The sequence below is a fragment of the Triticum aestivum genome, chromosome 6B, assembly GCF_018294505.1.
Source record: "Triticum aestivum cultivar Chinese Spring chromosome 6B, IWGSC CS RefSeq v2.1, whole genome shotgun sequence".
NCBI lineage: Eukaryota > Viridiplantae > Streptophyta > Magnoliopsida > Poales > Poaceae > Triticum > Triticum aestivum.
The window spans coordinates 687,301,826-687,319,974 of NC_057810.1; positions in this window are offsets into that span (position 1 = coordinate 687,301,826).

The window sequence follows — 18,149 nt, forward strand, 5'->3', positions numbered from 1 at the left end:
GATTCTCTGCCCGGATGCCTCACAGTATTGATGAATGGTGTCTCTAATAATCTGGGCACCCCCTGAATTTGCCTTAAACTTGAGCAAACAATCATCAACGAATAATAGGTGGTTAACTGGGGGCGCCGTTGGGGCTATCACCACACCCTTCACATCCTCATTGGTACTCTTTGATTTCAACAGACAAGATAAACCCTCTGCTGCCAATAAGAATAAATATGGGGATATAGGGTCTCCCTGCCTGATCCCCTTAGAGGGTTTGAACTCCTCTGTTATATCCCCATTTACTATCATTGAGAATGAGACTGTAGATACACAAGCCATGATTTTCATCACCCACGAATGCCTGAACCTCAGCTTCTCCAACATTGCTTGCAAATACTCCCACTCCACGCGATCATAAGCCTTCATCATGTCCAGTTTTAACGCACAGTGCGAATTCTTCTTACTCCTAGATCTTTTCATGAAGTGCAAACACTCATAAGCTGCTATGATATTGTCAGTAATAAGTCGCCCAGGAACAAATGCTGACTGCTCATGTGAAATAATCTCTGGTAAGATCCTTTTCAACCGGTTGGCGTGAACTTTTGAAATAATTTTAAAGATCACATTGCACAAACTGATCGGTCGAAACTGAGATAAGGTGGTTGGATTCGATACCTTAGGGATCATGACGATGAAAGTCCTATTAACAACCTCCGGAGACTCTTCCCCATTAAGCACCCGTAGCACTACCTTGGTAACTTCTTCCCCACATACGCCCCAATTCTTCTGAAAGAAATGTGCTGGAAAGCCATCCGGGCCCAGAGCCTTCATCGGACACATTTGAAAGAGGGCCTCCTTGACTTCTGAATCTTTGAATCGAGCACATAGCATGTCATTCATACCATCATCAACCTTTCTGGGTATGTGAGACAACACTTCCTCCATTCCTATAGTGCCTTCAGATGTATATAAGTTTTTATAAAATTCTATGGCCATACCACGAATCTCCTCCTCGTTGCTACATACAGTACCATTCTCCCGCAGAAGCTGAGAGATGCGGTTCCTTCTCTTCCGCATAAAAGCTTTTAAGTGAAAAAAAATTAGTGTTGCTATCCCCCTCCGCTAGCCACTGAATTCTTGACCGTTGCCTCCACATTATTTCTTCACGAAAATTGAGCTCCACAATTCTATCCTGAACTTTGATCTCCTCATAGGATGGCCCTGATCTAGCGCTGTCCGATCTCAAATCAGCCATCCGCCTTTTCAGTTGTCGTAGCTCAGCCCTCACATGCCCAAAGGTTTTAGAACCACAACTCGACAGTGAGTCTGCCAAATGCTCCTGTTTGGTCTTCAGGTCATGTAGTGTCTCGCCTCGCTCAGCTGCCCAAAACCGGTCAACCATAGGGAAAAGTTCAACATGCATCTCCCACATCTTCTCATAACGAAAAGGTTTGTTTATTGCAATTCGATTGTTTACAGCATCTAGCTCATTACATAAAACGATCGGGGAATGATCCGATTTTGTTGCTTGTAAGTGACGAAGAGTGGCAAACGGAAACATGGAGCTCCACTCCGTTGAGGCCAGCGCCCTATCCAGCCGAACTCGATAGTACTGCCCTCCTCTTACTTTCTTTTCAAATGTCCAATCAAGACCTATGTAGCCGATGTCAGCTAGGCCACACACATCAACAGCCTCTCGAAAACCTGCCATTTGGGCTTCATCCCTCTCATTGGGACCAATCTGCTCTTCTCTTCTAAGTATCTCATTAAAGTCCCCAATACACAACCATGGAAGAGTGGATTCACCTCGAAGCCGGGTCATGGTGTTCCAAGTGTTCAGCCTAAGTGATCGATTTGCCTCTCCGTAGTAGCAAGTCAATCTCCAGTCCTCCTTCCCCGGTTCAGCCACCCAAGCATCAATGTGGTACCGAGAGAAGTTCTTGACTCTGAAATTCAAACCATGTCTCCAAAACACAGCCAACCCTCCGCTTCTACCACTGCTGGCTACCGCAAAACCACCCTCAAAGCCCAACATTGATGCCAGACCTTCCACACGCTGTTTTGACAATTGCGTTTCCACAATGCAAACCACCGACGGTGCACACTCCTGAATGAGCTCCCGGAGCTCACGGACTGTCGCGGGGTCGCCAATCCCGCGGCAGTTCCAGCACAAGGTTCTCATTGGGCTTGGCGGCCATCCGCATGGGATGCGGCCTCATTCATTGGGTCCTCTACATCTTTGTCTTCTCCTTCCCCCTGGCGCCTTCTCTTGACAATTGGGTTCTTACCTGGTGTACAAGTAGCAGCAGCTTGTGTTAAAGGAGCAGCCTCGATCTGCAATACTTTCCCTGCCACGGTACCCGGCTGTATAGGCATACTAGAATGTCCATGAACATTGATTGTCCCATCTTGGCTTACCAACCTTTTCCTTGCTCCCCTTGGCACCACCTCACCGCTTAACATGACGTCTTGAGTAGAATACTCCATGTCTGAATGTGCATGCAGTCCACGGTCCAGGTTGCCTCGGCCACCACCTCCACGGCCCCATCCTCCTCCTCTACCCCCCGGTTCACGACCTCCCCTCTCTCCACCACCTCCCCCTCCTCCTCTTCCCACATTCTACCTTGGCACAGAGTTGTCAAAATTCCACAATAGCCACTCCCCCCATTCACACTCTGCCAGGTCGTGTACCCCATCACCGCATTCCTCAACTAAGTGTCCCATCAGTCCACAAAAGTAACAAAAATCAGGGAGCTTCTCATAATACACGGGGTACTTTTTCCTCTCTTTCAATGTAATAGGCATGAACCTAACCAGTGGGACTCGAACATCTAAGAACACTCTTGCCCTTAGGAATTTGGAGGTATTGATAAACCCCTCATTCACCATCACCGAGACGGGCGGTTCACCCACCTTGCGAGCCACTTTCTCCGCTAACTCCTTCTTCCTCATCAGGCCTTCTGGAACACCTTCAATCCTTGCCCACATTGGTATTTTGTCCAACTTATAATCGTTCACATTACTAAAGCCGTCATATTCCTGTCTGATGACAGCCGCATTGCGGAACAGCCACGGACCGCCGTCCATGACTCTCCTCCAATCACCAAGGCAACTAAATTGCGCAATGAAAATATTTGCACCCTTCGATTTGAAGAACACTTGCTGGGCAGCCGACCATGCCGTGCGCATAGCGTTGAACAACGCTGAATGACTGAATTGGCGTGTTGTATGTACCTTGAAAATTGCCAGCCACCTGATCTCTTTAACTAATTCATCAAGCTCATCACTGAAGTCCAGATCGACCTCCTCTTGTCCATGTAACTACAGACCCTCAAACCTGTCCTCAAGACTCAGGATTGGTCCCCAAGCGTGGCTCTCTCTCTCGGCTTCCTCCCAACTTCCACTCCCCCTCCCGCTTCCTCCATCTCCTGCCTTGCCCCCTCCCTCCCCCCCTCCCAGAGATTCTCCACTACTGGCTACTGGATCCCCCAACCCCGTCGCCTTCTCCCCGTCCCCCTTCTCCCCCTGCTCCCGTCACCCGTAACATGTGGTTCCGCCATGCTAGCATCTCGAGAAGCACCCGTGCCCTTGTGGACTCTCGTCACACCGGGGAAGCCCCGCCGGAACTTGAGGATTTGTGGACTTCGACGCGGACGCCGGAGGATAGGCTAACCCTTGCGCCGCAGCCGCCGCCGCTGCTAAGGATGAGCGGTCGCGCTTGGGGAAAGTATTCTTGTATGTTGTTTCACTTGTGAGAGAGCAAGCGGGGATAGGATGATTTCTGATTGATCGAGATTGGGTCGGCCCAGGCTTATCCTGTTTTGACACGTACGCAGCATTCTGTGGGCGAAAAGAAATAACAAGATCTACCTCTTTCGAAACGTATCAACAAGATTCTTGCAATAATTGCGGCATCAACGAAATGCTTCACCCATATGTTCGGATTGCATTTCAGGTCGAATCCCGGACCCACATGGCCACATGCACTAAGCTAGCCCATTCCTCCTTTTTAGAAAGGACAAGGCTTGCCTGATCCTCTCTAGATTTGTTCCACAACAAACCATGGAATGTATGGAGCACATGGTATATACTATTCGTTATTATTTCTCCAAAATCCGACAGAATCGCATATATGCACGCAGTGCCGGCCCTGGGGGGGTATGGCCAGAGCAGGGCCGGCCCTATGTTTTGTAAGGCCTTGGACGAACTCGACGACATGGGCCCTAAGTCCTAAGACCATATATATATATATGTATGTGTGTGCGTGATACACACCACACATGTTAACAGATCACAACCAAGGATGACTATAATAATTGATGGACAATGTCATATTACGGCAGAAATACTAAAAAAGATAGCAAAATAAAACTAACATGATAAGATTACCTCAAATAATCTTTCATGCCTTCTAGAACAACGAATCCAAGTGTTGGGCTTGCCGAAGTTCAGAGAAACGATGGCAACATCGGCTTGGTATTTGTGATATGAAAGGCGAAAATTGACACATGACGAAGAAACTCAAAGCGCATGTCAAATCAATATGTCAGTGAGAGTCTTAGTAGCAAATTATACCATCTCTTATAGCCCAAAGGCTCACGTCCCATCAGATGCTTGGCTGAAACCAAGGTATGGTTACGTGAAATTAAATGTTGACGCGAGATTTGATAGTGACACACTCGCAGCAACATTTGGAGCAATTATCCGGCACCATAGGGAAAAATTTATAGCGGCTGCTAATGAAAAGATGGACCTTTGCTTCGACTCGCTCGCAGCAGAAGCAATTGCAGTGAGGTTTGGTTTGAACCTTGCTAATACCGTCGGATGCAGTAAGATTGAAGTGAACTCGGATAGCGTGGAGGTGGTGAATGCGTTGAGCCAAGGCTACTCTTCTTCAGTCGCTTCATCCATTATAGATGACTGTTATTTCATGTCATTAGGTTTTTCCCATGTCACTTATGATCATTGTAATAGGGAATGTAATCGAGTAGCTCATGAACTAGCAAGGTTGCTAGGTTTTTTCTCCGAGCGTTTGGATGGATAACGCCCCTATTAAGGTTATCCCTTTACTTGTAAACGATGTTACTTTACTTATGAATGAATAAAGAAGGAGCAGTTTATCAAAAAACATGACAAGACTACCTCAAATAAGAAATAAATTTGACTAACTCCATCGACACCCGACAAATGCTTCTTAAGTGATCTCTCTCAGAATTCCATCCTTTCCTTAAGTCTAAGCAACTCGCCACGACAGGCTCTCCTCCCGACCCCTCCTCCCGCTAGGGTTTCTCCCGCCGCCGCCGGCGCTCCAGTCCCTTCCCGCCGCCGCCGGCCACCTAGCGAGCACGCCCCGGCCCGCTCCGCCCCCCTCTCCCCTTCTCCCCGTCCCACCGCCTCCGCCGGCTCCCCAGGAGGCGGCCGGGGCGGCGTGCGCCCCCTTTCCCCTCATCCACCCCTTCCTTCCCTCCTCCTCGCCGCCGCCAACGGTCGCCCCCGGATCTGGTGGCCGGGTGGTGTCGGCGGCGGCGGGTCCTCCCATTCCCGCGCGTGCGGCTCCTTCCCGGGGGGGGGGGGGGGGTGCTTGGCCGGTGGCAGTCCGGTACTGTAGTGGCGGCGACCGGCGGCGCGCTTAGTTGTGGTGCCTCCACTTGGCGGTGGGGCGGTCCAGTGGTGCTGGGTGGTCTGCGGCGGGCCCCATCTGGGTCCTCATGGGACGGCTCCGGCGCGACCTCGGCGCCCCCTGTGCGGGCAGGTAGGGGAGCGGCTTCGACAGGGCGGCGACGCCCACGGCGTGCCGGTTGCAGCGCGAAGGCGGGAGCTGTCCGATCCTTCGAGCGCCCGGCCGGGCCTGGTAGGCTCCTTCCATTGCGTTTGGTCCTCTACCGTCATGGACAGTGGAGGTGGAGCCCTCCCGCGTCCCGACGGTGTTGTTTCCCTAGTCACGGCTCCTATTTTTTGTTGTGCGGGCCATACTTCGTGGTGCCGTGGTGAGACAGCGTGGGAAACTTCATGACCATGTTGGCGCAGGGTGGCGGTCGGTTTGGTAGCGAGCTCCAGAGTGCCTGAGGTGAAGGTTGGGATCGGGAGAAATCCATGTTGGCTTGGCCGACACCGACGCGGTGGCGCCTGAGGGTGCCGTCGGATGTTCTTGGAGGGCGTCGGGGCTACCCTTCCTCTCTCCTTGCCGCATACCGGTGGAAACCCTTGGTAGCAGCATCGTCATCGTCGCGTCCCTTCTTGGAGGTGTTGTTTGGTACCGACGCTTCGGAGCCTCGGAGCTTGGTGGGTGATCTTCGGTGGACGCAGCGATCGCGAGGCTTCGCCGTTTCTGTCACTATTTTTTTTAAATAATACATTTTTATATTAAATTTCAGAAATATTACGCAATGATTATATTTAAAAAATATATTACCCAGTCGGCCTACTGCTGACCGATTGGATCCAGTCGGCCTACTGCTGGCCGATTGGACCCCAGTCAGCCCACTGTCGGCCGACTGGATCCAGTCGGCCCACTGCTGGCCGATTGGCACCCAGTCTGCTTCCTCTAGGCCGACAGGTGCATGCACCCATTTATCTGTTGAATAGGTATTTGAAAAATGTTGAAAAGTATTTGGAAAAATGTTGACCATGCATATAAAAATGTTAATCAAGCATATTTTTGAAAAAAAACTTGTTCAACATTTTTTTTTCAAATACTTGTTCAACATATTTTCAAATACTTTTTCAACATTTTTATATACATGATCAAGATTTTTACAAATACTTGTTCAACATTTTTATATTGATTAATATTTTTTCAAATACTTGTTCAATAGTTTTCAAATATTTGTTCTACATTTTTTATAAATACTTGTTCAACATTTAAAAAAAATTCAAATGCTTGATTAACATTTTTATATGCATGGTCAACATTTTTCCAAATACTTTTCAACATTTTTCAAATACTTATTCAACAGATAAATGGGTGCATGCACCTTTCGGCCTAGAGGAATCAGACTGGGTGCCAATCGGCCAGTGGTTGGCCGACTAGATTCAATCAGCCGGCAGTGGGCCGACTGGGGGCCAATCGGCCACCAGTAGGCCGACTGGGTAATATTTTTGAAAAAAATAATTACGGCGTAACATTTCTGAAATTTAATAATAAAATTGTATTATATTAAAAAAATAGTATTTTTGTCGATCCATCGTTATCGGCATTTTTTTCTTTTGTATTTTCTCTTTAATTTCTGTTGGGCTTTCTTCTCGGATGGTTGCTTTGTAATACAAAACGGGGAAACCCTTTTTACGTTAATGCTTCTTAGGCAACATGCCGGCTAATATCCTAAAACTATGAAGTAAAGAGGATACAAAGAATTGATTCACGCGCCTGCGTGCATGTGGCCAGGGTGCCTGCAGCAGCACACGGCTGTAAATAAGCCCCGGTAATTAACTTTGCAAGGATTAGTTTATCCATTAACCGATGCAGCTTGTCAATCATCATCTTTCCACATCCGGCATTTCACAGTAAATAAAACAACGAGAATGCTAAATTCCTGCCGACTGGCAGTTTGCAACAGATCCGCACACATCCGATGTCGTTCGTTTCAGATCTTGCGGCCGTGATTTCAGGGCGGTTTTGTTGTATCGGAGTGATCGCGCGGGCGCATTTTTCTCGATCCCGATCTCTGGCGCGATTTTTCCTACGTAATTGTCGGATCTTATCGTGGGAGCTACTTTTAGAAAGTTTGTATGGGCTCGATTTTAGAGTGTTTTATTAGTGGGAAAGGAAATAGATGGCGTGATTTCCCGATCGTGATCACATGAGCAATTTTAGGAAGTTTTTCTAGTGCCACTTCAGCTTGACTTTTAAGTAGAAAATACCGTCAAAAATTACTTGTGCGAAGAATCAAACTCTGACCGTCTACTAGTGAGTTTACCGAGCTAACCAATCCAGGTACAATTACTTCTTGTTGTGAGTTCAAGTCAAAACTTGTTTTAATACCTAGACATTGATGAACATTTGCTCTATTAAAAGACTAACTAGCCCATGCATTGTGGCCTAATAACTGACATTCGAATACCAAACACCCTGGTAACTCTGATTGGAAGGAAAAATATACCACCAATATTTTTTATGTAAATAGCATGATAATATAGGCTTTTTGACCTGATAACTTAGGTACAAATAGCACGATAACTTTGAACCGTGATTTTTTTTAAATGGTCAGGGATAAAAGTTGATAACTCACGTACAAACACCACGGTAAAGTTTGACTCCGGGATAAAAGTTGTTGAAAAATATACCCACTATAACTTCATTGTAAATAGCCTGGTAATATATACACATCAGCGATGATAACTCATGTACAAATACCACGGGTACTTTTTCACCCCCCAAGATAAAAGTTGTTAAAAAAATACCCCGGTAACTTTGGTGTAAATAACATGGTTGTACACTTATATCGGACCTGATAACTCACGTATGATGAAAAGTATACAACCTATGTACCCCAGGTAACTTTTATGTGAATACTGGATAGCATGGTAAGTCACACATCGTAGATCTAATAACTTATGTACCCCGACCTGAAAACTTTGACGACGAGGGGGGGGGGGGGGGATACCCCCCAGTAACTTTTATATGAAGAACATGGTACACATCACATACATGATAACTTATGTACTCTGTTCCTCATAACTTTGGTGGGGGGAGGGGGGAGGGGTTGATGAAATATCCCCTGATAAAATTTATGTGAATAGCATGGTAACTCACACATTGCAACCCTGATAACTTATGTGCCCCGGTCCTGATTACTTTGGAGAAGGGGGTGATGAAACATACCCACAATAACTTTTATGCTAATAGCACAGTAACTCACACGCCGCAGACCTGATAACTTACGCACCATAGTTCTTTGGCGACAGGTGTGGGGATGGGGGTAGTTGTTGTTACATACCATGATAATTTTGTGCAAATAAAATGATATTTTTTGTGTCCCGAAGACATGATAATGTAACTTTTGTGTAAATACCAGGGTAGTATACACACCACAGTTCTAATAACTTACGTACAAACACCACGGTAACTTTTTTACTTTGGAGAAATGTTGTTGTGCGTGAGTTACCATCGTGTTTGTGCATGAGTTATCAGGTTTGTGGCATATAAATTATGATGCCCTTTTGTAGAGAAGTTATTGGTGTGTGTTACAACAACTTTTCTTCTTTAGACCAAAAGTTACCACAGTGTTTGTGAGTGGGTTTACCATGCTCTTTATAGAGATGGTATTTGGGGTGTGTTACAACATATTTTTTTTCATGTGGTCAAAAAGTCACCACAACTTTTATGCGTGAGTTTCCAGATTCATGTCATATAAATTACCATGCTCTTTCCACAAATAAGTTATTGGGATGTGTTACAACAATATTTTTTTCTTTCGGTCAAAACTTATCACGATGTCTGTGAGTGAGGTATGAGTTTCATGGCATATAATTACCATGCTCTTTTTACAAATAAATTACGGGGATGTGTTACAGCAATATTTTTTCCTCGGGTCGAAAGTTACAACCGTGTTTGTGAGTTATCAGGTCTGTGATAGATGAATTACCGTGTACAAAAGGGAATATTTATGATCGCGTGTGTAGAAGTATAAATACCTATTAAACTTCTTTGTAATCACAACTTGAATCTAGACCAGGTGGTTACGACACAAGTTATGATGGACCAAGAGCTAATGAGTTCGATTCCTACTTCCAACAACCTTTTTACCATGTATTTTCTACGACACGGTGGGATCGTTGTGCGCCATGTTTTTTCTACGACACGGTGGGATCGTTGTGCGCCAGAAAAATCGAAAATAGCGATGGGACGTGAGAAGTGGATCGCGGGATAATGCGTGCGGATCTGTTGCTAACGTCCAGTCGACTGGACGTTAGCACAGTCCATAAAACAAACAAAGCGAAGAGCAAAGATAGTTGTGCGCCATGTATTTTCTACGACACGGTGGGATCGTTGTGCGCCATGTTTTTTCTACGACACGGTGGGATCGTTGTGCGCCAGAAAAATCGAAAATAGCGATGGGACGTGAGAAGTGGATCGCGGGATAATGCGTGCGGATCTGTTGCTAACGTCCAGTCGACTGGACGTTAGCACAGTCCATAAAACAAACAAAGCGAAGAGCAAAGATAGAAAGGGAAAGCGAACGAGAAACGGACGGGCAGGGAAAGAGACGGACACCTTTCGACCGTCCGGAAAGAAACGGACGGACAGGGGAAGGGAAAGCGTCCCGTCGATCAGGTCACCCTCGTGCTAGATTGACCATCACCTGCCTCGTTCTCAACGTTCGGAGAGAAGTTCCTTTTTTTCTGGGACCGTCCTTTCAGCTGGTTTATTACTGTCAGCAACATGCGATGGGATGAGGCCGGGTAGAACCGCGGCCTTTTTCACTGTTTTAACCTTCTTAGCAAATCTTAGCACAAAATAAATTTCTTCGAAAACTATTTCACGATTTGACCTTTTGGTAACGCCACAAGTCATGGCGTTTCTTCTTTATTTAGAAATGCCGAACTAGCCCGCGTTGCTTCCCCTCATGAATAAGTGGCAAACCTGAACAAGCTAGCTGTAACGCCACACGCATTGGCGTTTGGCATTTGCGCAGGAACGCCAAGGGGCTTGGCGTTTCCACCAACGCCACATGTTGTGGCGTTTCTGCCCTGCCACAAAGTGTCTCGTCTAGGCTAGCAATGCGAGCTAGGTTGGCGTTTTTGTGTAGTGCTGCAACGCCACGATTTGTGGCGTTTTTAAAAAGGGTCAGATTGTGAAATAGTTTTCGAAGGAGTTTATTTTGTGCTAACATTTTCTCATAAGGTCGGAACAGTGAAGAAGTCCTAGAACCGCTGGGCGGCTGCACGCAGCCAGGAATCGGGCCGGCATTGCCGAATTTCAGCCGAACTGGGTGGGACTCGCGCGGTGTGCTCCTGATAATACCAGGCGTCTAAAAAAATTGCTCCTCCTGTATGACACTTTTTCTGCACAGAGAACTTACGAGTCAGTGCGGCCCACTGCTTTACGCCCATAACCCGCCCGAGTTAGTTAACTCCGACCAAACTTGAGGCTCTGGCTCCCACACCTACTGAAGTTACCACAATACCCTCTCTCGCCCATTCTCCTATAAATTCTAGACACCGTCTCCACCCAACAACACCAGGGAACGCCGATAACTCTTCCAACCAACGACGCAATGAAACAAACACAGCCTCAGCCTCCTGCCTCCAGCTGCTCCATTAATTTCTCATGGCGACGGCGGCTGCCAGTCGGCCCAGCGAGCCGGCCGGTCCTCTTGAGTCCCAACAACCGCTCCGCCTCCCCCACCCGCGTCAAGCTCGCCGGGCAAGTCCATCAGCTTTTCGTCCTCTATAAACAAGTTTCCGCCGCCGCCAGGAGTCAGCGGTCATGCATGCAAGTGCTTCCCGACGAACCACCCGGGCTCGTTCCGCTGCAACCGCCATAACGAGCGCAAGCAGGATGGTAAACAAACTAACGTCGACATGCCATGCAAAGGTACTGTACATGGGATAGTACTGTACATAGGAATTGTATATAGAAATTTAAGAGACCTCCTTATACACACTTCTTTGGAAGTTGGAGTATTTTACCATTTTCCAGTCTAATAATTACATGTACATAGAGTTCGTCGCCCGCTCTGCTGTACATAAGGGACAGAGTGAGCTCGAGCCCCTTCGTCCTCTCCGCAGTCCGCACCACGGTACAGGGTGAGCTCCTCCTCTCCGCTGTGTACTAGCTAGGCCCTTGGTTTTGCATACATATATGTCTGACGAATTGGAGACTCGTTCTTTTCGATAATAAGGGGTCTGCCGCCCGTTCCATTTCACTAGGAAAAGAAACCACCACACTGCCGAGTACCAAATTGGAGACACATTACATCTACCGAGATTCAAGGCTTTGTGGAAGGCTTCATCTTGCCCCTGCACTAATCAACAACGCGGCAAACCTCCAAGATTTGGGTAAGAGGCCGGAGGAACTCTTCAAGGACGGGTATAACTTCTCAGGGAAAAAAAAAGGACGGTCAACAAAAAAGAAGACGGTAAAATCTCTTAAAACAATCGGTATATAATATGGCGTATAGAACAAACAGCTGCCAGCTGCACCGATGTTTTCTTTTCTGAGGATCGACCGCACCGATGCTTAATGATCAGTATATGGCGTACAAAACAAACATCTGCCGATTGCGCCGAAGCTTTTACGAACAGCTGCCGATTGCACCGATGCTTTCCTCGTGTATACGGCGTGTCAACCGATGGTCAATGTGATGGCATGTCGATATCTGCAACGTAAATAAATAGTTTGCAGGCGCGCCATTGTTTCAGACTTTGACACGCCCACGGAGCAAAGCTAGTTAGCTAGGTGATCGATCGATCGGAAACTATGGGGGTCGCGGCAGCGCTATGGGACGCCCTGTCGAAGGCCGCCAACCTGGCGCAGATCTCCGGCCTGCTCGTCGCAGTGGGCACGAGCCTCCAGCGCATCACGCAGGGCAAGCGGGAGTGCGCCAGGCTCGAGCGGTGCAGCCGCAGGCTCCATGCTCTGCTTCAGTGGCCGACGGGCTGCGGGGCCGCGCTGCTGTGCTCGGAGATGGGAGGCCCAGCTGTAAAGGCGCTCGTCGACGCTGCCGGCCTCGTCGACGACTACAAAAAGAGCACGCTGTGGCGCCGCGTCCGGTGGGACAGCAGCATGGCGAACCAGCTCCGTGACATGCAAGACGTCGTCGACTCCTACTGTGGCCTACTGCTCTTCATCAACGCGCATATCCTGTTACAGCAGGCAACCCATCATCCCACCTTGTCAGATACTCCAACTAGTACTACCATGTACGAACGTGAAATAGAGATGCAAATTTTATTCATTGTGATTAGGCCACTACAACAGGCAACCATGCCCTGGCTAATTAGCACGTCATCATGTTAGTTTTATTGGCAATCGATGCAGGATTCATGAGGTGGATGCCCCATCGCAAACTCAAAGTATGCAAGCAGTACAGTTGCCTCAAGATCGCACCAAATCGTGACGTTCAATGGCCAACAATGATACTGGCGAGGGAGGATGAACACCGACCCGGCTGGATGTGAAAGAAATGTAACCGGTCAGTGATTCCCCATGCATAATAACCATACAAAGACGAGACTGGTCACAGTATACCGATGTTGGGACTGGATTTTCAGTTCCAACTATCATAAAACTGGCGCTTTGCTGGCGTGCATTGTTAGTGTTTAGTGAGTTTATTCTAAAATCTTTGTATATAAAATGTGAGATTTCACAGCGCATCATACTACGCATGAAAAATATGTAGTATCTGACAATTCTAACGGCTAAAATGGACCGGGCGAAAGGCAAAGGTGCAATTGACCTTTTAGGCTGCCAACCCCCCCCCCCCCCCCCCCCCCCCCCCCCCGCGGGGCCTTTGGCACGCCAAGATCACCATGACATCATACTTTTGGCATCACATATTAGCGTGGTCTGGCCGGCTCACCGGCCATGCCCCGGCCCAAGCTGCAAACAACAATGTTCACATACTAGCCCACGTAACCACCACCTGCATTTCTGTTTTGCATGTATTTTCCATGAAAGAACCCGTGCTCTGGATAAGCATTCTGCAAGAGACATGACTGACGGCAATCGGCAACAAAGCTATTGACCGGCCAGAGGTGGAAAGCTACATACCCTAACCTAGCACATGGCCCTAAGCTATCTAGTTAGTTTGAAATGCGAGTATACATCACAATTGTGTTGATCCTCAAGAGGGCATATAAGTTAAAGAGATACTAGAACTTTCTAGAAGAATTTACCGAAACATAATGTAAAAATAAAATCCTATACCCACCGAGGCGGACCTCCATAGCTAACGGATCATGTGTAAATTTGATCTCAATTTACCTACCGATCGACCTGTCGCAGTGTCGCTTGCTTTGCGCAATTCCGTCTCGACCCACTTGCCTGCGAGTCTACACACGCTCGCCTGTAATCCTCGCCAAATGAACCACGGTGGGTGCTTAATTTCCCAGCGCCTCGCTGTGTCGCTGTTACGCCTTAGATCCGATTGAAAAATAAAAATCTAGTAACTTTTGCTTAAGAAAAATAAATCAGTTGTTGTCCCAACCTACGTCGACGCAAAAGATAGAGCTAGCTGGCGATCCATCTGATTTTAATCGTGTCGCTTTTGTTGCTCCACATCGAGAAACTATACATATTGTTCGAAAACAATTGTTTAGCTCGTCCTCGTACATGCATTTGCCTCCTGCCACTAATTTATCTCGTCTAGCAACATCCTCAAAGTTTGTGGGTATAATGTCGGGGTCCTTGTCACAAAGATGTCTGTCTGCCTGCCTCCAGCAGGCCAGAATGTCAGTGCGGCCTGGCTGGCCATACCCCTGGCCCAAGCTGCAAGGAGCAATGTCGACATACTACAGCGGATAGCCCACTTAAACATTTCTGTTTGTCTCAAAAAAAAATTTAAACATTTATGTTTTGGTTGATTTTTCCATGAAAGGACTTTTGCTCTGGACAGGCCTTTTGCAAGGGACGTGATTGATGGCAATCTGCAACTAAGCTGTTGGCCGGCCAGAGGTGGGAAGCTACCTACCCTAACCTAACCCATGGCACGTACTAAGGCACATTGAGTTAATCGCTGTTAAAAACTTAAAAGTTACAGTTGATTAAGCCATCGGTATGGTTTAGTCACTGGATTGCGATGATGATCCGATGGCCTCGATCAAGTCGAGCAAGCCATTGGTTAATCTGAAGGAAAAGTGATTGATTGCTGTGGGAAATGTAGGCGTGTGCCTGTTGCATTCAGCGATTGTACTCCCTCCGTTTCAAAATAGATGACCCAACTTTGTACTAAAGTTAGTACAAAGTTGAGTCATCTATTTTGGAACGGAGGGAGTATATATTAGTGCCAGAGCATTCTAGTCTTTGCATGGCAATACTTGATTAAGTGGTTGTTTGGATTGTGACTATCTTTGCCATATATTGCCACACGATTTTTGCCACACTTGCCTTAGTTGACTAACTTTGCCAAATATTGCCACAGCTAAGGTTAGGCTAGTTTGACCAACTTAGGTAAATGTTTGATTTCAGCCACACATTTGGCAAGCCACACTTGGGTCTCACATGGCATACACATAAAAAGTGTGGCAAGATTCCCTTAGGCTTACCAACTTATGGCTTTCATTTTGATTAACTAACCTTAGGCAAGCTTGGCAAAAATGTGTGGCAGAATGCGGCAATACTAGGCTTAGAACCAAAAGCCCCTATTAGCCACACTTTGGCTTGCCTAAGAGAATCTTGCCACATCTTTTGTGTCTATAACATGTGGGGCTTACTGCTCATAAAAGAAATCCTTGCCTTAGGTCTGACTTGAACCAAACACTTACCTAACTTGATCAAACTTGTCTAAGATTAGGTGTGGTAAAGTGTGGCGAGGTGTGGCTAGGAACCAAACAGCCCCTAAGTACTGCTCGTAATACTACTTTGGGATAAGACAAACCGAGAGTCAGGTGAGTGATCCCCATAGCTCATCTCCAGAGATATTTCTACGTGCACCGTTGAAATAAGCTTCTAAGATCTCTGCCTTACTAAACAGCGAATAGATAATGATGGATGCAGTATTTATGTGATCCGCTAAGTAAACAACATGTCCTTGTCGAGTGGAGTGTCCTCTGACGTTAAGAGTCTTAGTTTTTGGCCAACCACTGTGCATGCACCAAATGTTCTGATTAATCAGGTCATCGATCGACTAAGACGAACTAGTCTAGCCTAATTAAAGGTTCCTAGTTAAGCATGTCGACGCAACATGCACCAGGATATTTCGGGCACTCGCGTTTGGCCATTCATGTGGAGATTAATTGTATGTTTATGAGCCCGGTCGATCAAATGGTTGAGGGTTCCTCTGAGCGCTGTGAGCAGAGTGGCAAAACACTGTATTGGAGGACTGTCTCTATTTTTTAGAAAAGGAGGACGACCCGGCCTCTGCATCTAGACGATGCATACGGCCATTTTATTAATTATTGACACAAGACCTTACAGAGTCATACAACAATAAGTCTAAAGCCACCAACTAAGCAACATCTATCGCTATCCCTATCCAGTTGATGTAGGGGTGCTGAAAGTCTGTGCCTAATACCAAACAGACCTCGCAGCCAAACCTAACATCTAAGACTTGAGATCCCAACCAGGACGCCTGCCGGGTGTGGGCACCCATCAGTCCGGCGTGCTTCTCAACCAGGACGCCTGCCGGGTATGAGGCCGCCGCAGCCACCTGCCATCAATCCATCTTCAGAGTTGTACTGCTGCATCAACCTTGCCCGGTTTAGCTGCCGCCGACGCCACCATGACGCCAGGCAGCGTCACCCTCCTGCGTGAGTCCATCTCCGCACATCAGGCGTCGGGTCTCCACTGCGCCACGCCGCCGAGGTCCGCCGTCATCAATGGACCAGATGAATCACCGCTCCTCCTCTTGTCCCCTCCAACCAGCACTTGCTCCAAAATGATGCCCCCATGAGGGAGAACGATACAGAAGGCACCGTCATCGTCCGATCCGGTAGACCCATATATAGGATTTCCCCCGGAATTTACCGATCAGGTTGATGTGACCTGCAACGACGATGCCTCCAGAAGGGAACGGCGTCTGAGACGCCGCCATCGTCCGCCAAGACCGCAGTCAGGCGCGGTTTTCACCGGAAGCCACGTCTTCCCGACCTCGCGGCTGGCTGGAACCGAGCGGAACCTCGCCACGAAGACGTATGTCGCCGTCGGTACTCCGACGAAGATCCGGCATCTCCTCACCGGTCCCTCCACGCGCCGCCGGTCGGCGGAAGGCCTCCCCGTGACGGATCCAAACGGGGCGGTGGATCCGCAGTGACCACCGACACCATCACGACCAGGACAGCCCACCCCGCCAGATGGGGCGCTGCCACCGCCGCCATCCATGCAGGGCCGCCACTCCACCGGCAATGGTGCTCCGGCCCCTGCCGCACAGCCTGGATTCGCCTTCCCAGCCGCTGCCGTTGGATCTCACGAGAGGAGCCACCCCCGCCGCCTCAGATGGGATCCGCCGCATCCACCCGCCCGGAAACCTTCGGTACCGGGCCCACCGCAACCGCGGCCCATGCCGGCGGCAGCGGAGGCAGGAGGAGGCGGGAAGAGGGAGCTGGCGGCGCTAGGGTTTCGGGGCCCCTGGCGCCGCCCGGGGGGGAGGCGATGCGAGGGGAAGTCTTGATGCAAGGGGGAGCCCTCTAAAAAATGAGGACTGTCTCTTAATTAACCACATAAAGGTCCATAATGTACCAGGTCTCGCTCGATTTTCTTCAGCAAAACAAAAAGCTGGATTAATTTGCATTTCACTGTGCACATTACACGTCACACATGGGGGGGATTCATTCCGAGGAGGGGAACCGCTTCGCTCCCGTGTCGCTCCCGAGCGGCACTGGGGCGCCCCAACAATACCAGGCAGCGGGCACCACCTTCCCTCTCCTCCCCCGCCGCCGCCGGCGTGCGCCGCCGGGCGAAGCCTTTGCGGTGCCGGCGGCGGTGGGACTGTTCTCTCGCGGCGGCCGTTTTCCCTGGCATCATGGAACTGCGGGTGGGCGCTGCTAGAAGCGGATCTGGCGTTGTTCGCGTGGCCTGTCCGCTCAAGATGGTGGTGCTCGGCCCGGCAGCGTCGTGGTGGTTCCTCTGGCGAACCATGGCGCTGTAGATCTGGCGGTTGGCGGCGTTTTGGTGGCTCCTGGCTCGTGGATCCGGCAGATGGCGTGGCGGCCGACAGCTTCTGTCGGTGCGACGGTGCCCTTTTGGCGGTGCAGCGGCTGCTGCGGGGTGCCTAGGCTTCGGCCTGGCAGCTCAGCTACGGGATGGGGCGGGATGGCGCCCCCCCTCTTGGCTTGGTGCTGCAGATCTCGCCGGATTGCTAGCCCGGTGCGGCTGACAGCATGGTGGAGGGTGCCGGGGCGGCGGCCCCGGATTCGATGATGTGCTAGATTTGCTCTCCGACGGCCGTGGTGGCGCGCGTGGTGCGCGTGGGCGCGTCTGTTGCTTGGCTACGGCCGGCGGCCATGGTGGTCGGTGGGGCGCGGCGTGGGCAGGCAGGATCTGGCCTGCAGTGGACCGGATTTGG